Source organism: Lathamus discolor, chromosome 6 (assembly GCF_037157495.1).
Source record: "Lathamus discolor isolate bLatDis1 chromosome 6, bLatDis1.hap1, whole genome shotgun sequence".
In the NCBI taxonomy this organism is placed as follows: domain Eukaryota; kingdom Metazoa; phylum Chordata; class Aves; order Psittaciformes; family Psittacidae; genus Lathamus; species Lathamus discolor.
In genome coordinates, this window is record NC_088889.1 from 8,164,988 (window position 1) to 8,169,411 (window position 4,424).

Here is a 4,424-nt window from a genome sequence, read left to right on the forward strand (position 1 = left end):
TCTGTGGCTCTCTCCATGCAGGCGGAGGGCGGGCGGGAGGGAGGGAGGCAGGGAAGGAGGGATGGAGGGAGGGGGATGCTGTGGTGCCGGCGGGGAGGGACATACCTGCCGCCGGGGAGAGGGGGGGACGCGGGGCGCGGCCGGGGGGGGGCTCCTTCCGTGGCCCCCGGCGGCAGCTGCAGGACAGATGTGGCCGCAGCTGGAGGCGACACCCCTCATCCCCCCCCCCCTCCCGCACAGGCCATGGGAAACGCCGGGGCCGGCGGGGCAGATGTGCCCGCAGCTGGAATGACAATGACCCCCCAGCTGTGCCCGCAGCTGCAGGCACAGCCCCGCAGACAGATGTGCATCAGCGGACCCACTGCAGCCGGTGCGGGGGGCCGCCGGGTCTCCCCCCAGGCACGGGCCGGACACCCAGGGCCGCTGTCGAGGGTCTCCTCCGTTGCGGGGACGTGCCTGAGGCGGGAGGAGCAGAGCGAAACCCGGGCTCCGCTCTCCCTCCATCGCTGGTGGGCAGCAGCACCCCGCTGGCAACAGGTCTGTAGCCGCGGCACAGACCCTGCCCCTGGGGAAGCTTGGTCAGGGCTGCGAGCACAGCGAGGGGAAGTGGAAAAGCAGCTTAAACACACGTTCTACAGGCATGAGGCAGGGAAAACGCATCTCGAGGTTGCAGGTCTCTTCCCAGAACAGGCATCCAGCGATGTCCAGGGAGCATCTCATCTTGGGTGAATGCTCTCTGCTGCTACCCTCCTCTGCCTCTCCTCCACATCCTTTGCAGGCAGAAGAGCGTGCAGGTTGTGCTGGGCACAGGGGTGGGTAACATCGGTATTTTTAGGTGCCAAGGCCAGTTCTCGTACCCGAACAGGAGAATGTTTCGTCCTCCCTCCATGCCCACCCTGCTCCTGGTCACCGCCTGTGGCAGTTCTGGATAGGGAGCGGGGCACTGCTTTAGCACAGTTTAAAGATACAGCAGGTCACATCAGTGTTTCTCAAAGCACGGAGCTGTCACTGAGGCGATCGTATTAGTCATTGGCCAAGACCCAGGCCGTCAGCTGGTGCTCCAGAGGAGAGCAAGCAGAGCCCTCCAAGGCACACAGCCTTGCTCTCTCTCAGAGCCTTGGTCTCCTGCCAGACCAGCTTGAAAGAGACGTTAGTCCTGGGTCAGGGTGGAAACAAGCTCACGCCACAGGGTCACCACACACAGCACCCGGGGCAGCATCCGGAGGGAGGGTGAGGTGTCCCCTGCACACTTCGGATGCACACAGTGAACTGTCTTGCATGCAGGACTCAAGAGACGCACCAGTGCTCCTCCAGGGCTCTGACACAGCTCCATCTTGAAGCATAAACCCTGGCTACCACCACACGATTCCTCTGCAGCCTCCCCTGTGCTTTGGCCTCTGAGCTGGGGCAGAAGCTGAAGGAAGAAGCCTTAAGGCTGCCTCCTCCTCCTCCTCCTGCAGCCTCATCACCATCAGCCTGCCCTACCCTCTGCTGGGACACCAAGAGCTCCCCCCAGCTTGGTCATCAGGCCTCTCATCCCAGCCCTGGCCTGCCAGGAGCCCCATTTTGGCCTTTCTGGCTGCACTATTGCTGGTCACATCCATCTCCCTGCGCGCACGGCAGAGCCCATGGGCTCTGCGAGAGTGCATGTCCACCTCCTGCAGAGACCACTCTTCTGTCCTAGCCCATGTCTCTGCTCACAAGGCATCTCCTGGCTTTAAGGCATCTCCCATCTTATTTGTCTCTTTCAAACTGTCCAACTGAATATCCAATTCACTTCGTAGAAACTATTCTCAGCCTTATGTTAAGTCTGAGGAGAGATTATGTGTGGAGAGAGGTTTTCTTGCTTCTCCCCACCTGTTGAACCTCCTGATCTCACCCTAGACCCAGCTGTGATACCAGACCAGCACTCTGCTCTCTCCATCAGCCATCCTGCTCACTGCTTCAGTTTCTCCTCCATGGCTCCAGCTCCCATCTCTTCACATCCAGGTGTGTTTTCCATTTCCAAACCTTTCACCTGACCCTTCCTAAAGATGCTCCAGCTCTTTTGTGCAGACAGAAGAGAACAAGGGGGATTTTCCCCAACCACTAGCACATGCAGCAGGCCATCTCTCTCTGCTAGAAATCCACGGTTAGCCAGTTTCCATCCTTAGCCACATCACCGTCATTCACTTGACAGGGAGAACAGATGTTCTGGCCAGTGCAGGCTGCTTCAAACCCAACCTCTCCACGTCTATTTGACATTACTACACTCCGGATAGGGAAAGCAGGACTGAGTTTGCCATCATCCTGACTCTTCCATAGCACTGGCTGCTATTTTCAAATGGCTTTTTGTCAGGCACAAGCCACTTCAAGCATTACTTCCTCAAGCCCACAAGGTCCTTGCCATTGATGACAACAGCTCAGCAACAGCATGAGCCTTGACCCCAGCCCCACTCAGTTAACCAACGCCCTGCACACATTGCGTTCTCACAGACCAGACATATCGATTTATCTCCAGCACCTCTTTGAAACACCTGAATTTACATCTCCAAAACCTCCCTTTTGCATCTCAAACATGCCCAGCAAAGTAGACTCCAAATTTTCAATGCTTATGTACATGAAGCACTTTTAAGCTGTGTCTTGCCTATGTTGGATGTTCGCAATAACCACTTAGCTGGTCTTTGGACTGATGCTACCGGAACATACCCAGCTGAGGCTCTCATGCTGCTGTTCTGGATCAGACCCATTGACAAGCCTGGACAAGAAACTGCAGGACAACTTGCACTTCCTAAAGTCTTGCTGGGTGCCAAGAAAGTAACGTACCTCAGGTAATTCTCCAAAGAGAAAAAAATAGGGTCCAGTAACTGGGTCTACACACAGGAGCACCAACGAGGATGGCAGAAGGCATAAGCAGGACTTCACTCCAACTGTGTCCTAGCTAGTTACTAGACTGCTAAGTCATACTGTTTTTAGTATCAGTTTGTGAGTTAGCTTAAGAACTGCAAGAGAGAACGCTCAGCTGCTGACAAACCTGCCCTGGTTTTAGATGGGATGGAGTTAATTTTTTTCCCAGAAGCTTGTACAGTGCTGTTTTGGCTTTAGCCTGAAGATAATGTTGGTAACATACCGATGGTTTAGTTGTTGCTCAATAGCGCTTACCCCGATTAAGGACTTCTCAGTCTCTCATGTTCTACCAGTGAGGAGGGGCACCAGAAGCTGGGAGGAAGCACAGCCAGGACACCTGACCCAAACTAGCCAAAGGGATACTCTATACCACAGCACGTCATGGCCAGTATGTAAACGGGGCGGGGGGTTGGCTGGGAGCCACTGATCACTGCTTGGGATGGGCATCGGTCAACGAGTTGTAAGCAACTGTACTATGCGCCACTTTTGTTCTCAGGGGGTGATGTTTATTCCTTCCTCTAGTCATTATAACTGTATTATTACATTTTACTTTTATTTCAATTATTAAACTCTTCCTATCTCAACCCATGTGTGTTTTACATGTGCTCAGATTCTCCTTCCCATCCCACTGGGGAGTGGGAGAGCAGCTGAGTGGTACTCAGTGGCTGGCTGGTGTTACACGACCATATAGAGACACGACCCATAGCTTCACAGCACTTCCTTGCTCCAGTGCCCATCCTCTCAGTTGAAAGGAGCCTCCACATCACCCTGGGGAACATCCTGAAAGCCACTACTCTCACTACTGCTCCCCCTTCCCAGGCAGAGCTCACACTGCCTGCTTCAGGTCAGATATTGCCACCTAGCCCTGAGACACAGAAAAAGGCCATTATCCCACGAAATGGAAAGCCCCAAACTGGCATCCATTTCACGCTGCTTCCTCCACCTCAGCCTGCAGCAATCCTCTGCTCCTTCCTGAAACAAAGATGGTATCTTCACTAATGGTCCCTGGTGGCTTTTTCTCTCCCCCCATGATTTTCAACTCCAACTGTCAGCAGCCACAGCTAAGGAAAAGTTACCACAAAAACTCACGAAGGTGCAGCCGTGTTCAATCTGCCAGCTTGTAGTGCAATGGAACATGCCCAATCCTAAACATTACAGAAAACAGTGAACACTTGTCCCCCACTCATTTGTCACACAATTCTACCCACCTTTATCCTTTCACCTGGGGAGTTCCCAGTGGATGAATCCCAGCCTATCTAACAGGTTTCCTGCAGGAAGTTTTCCCCTTGCCTTTGGCTTGTCTTACGTTTCTGTGTGTCCTTCCCAGTTCTACTACCCGAACTGTAGCTCCTCAGGTAACACCATCCACACCACAGGTGCTGACAGAAACCTTGCAAAACAGATTCCCTCCAGATCTACAAAGCCTTCTAAGATACCACTTAAAAGATTCAGCCTCCCCTCCCTTTGCCTTCTTACCCCCCAGATCCAGTCCCAAACATGCCACTTACCAACTGAAATAACTTGGATGACAGCATAGA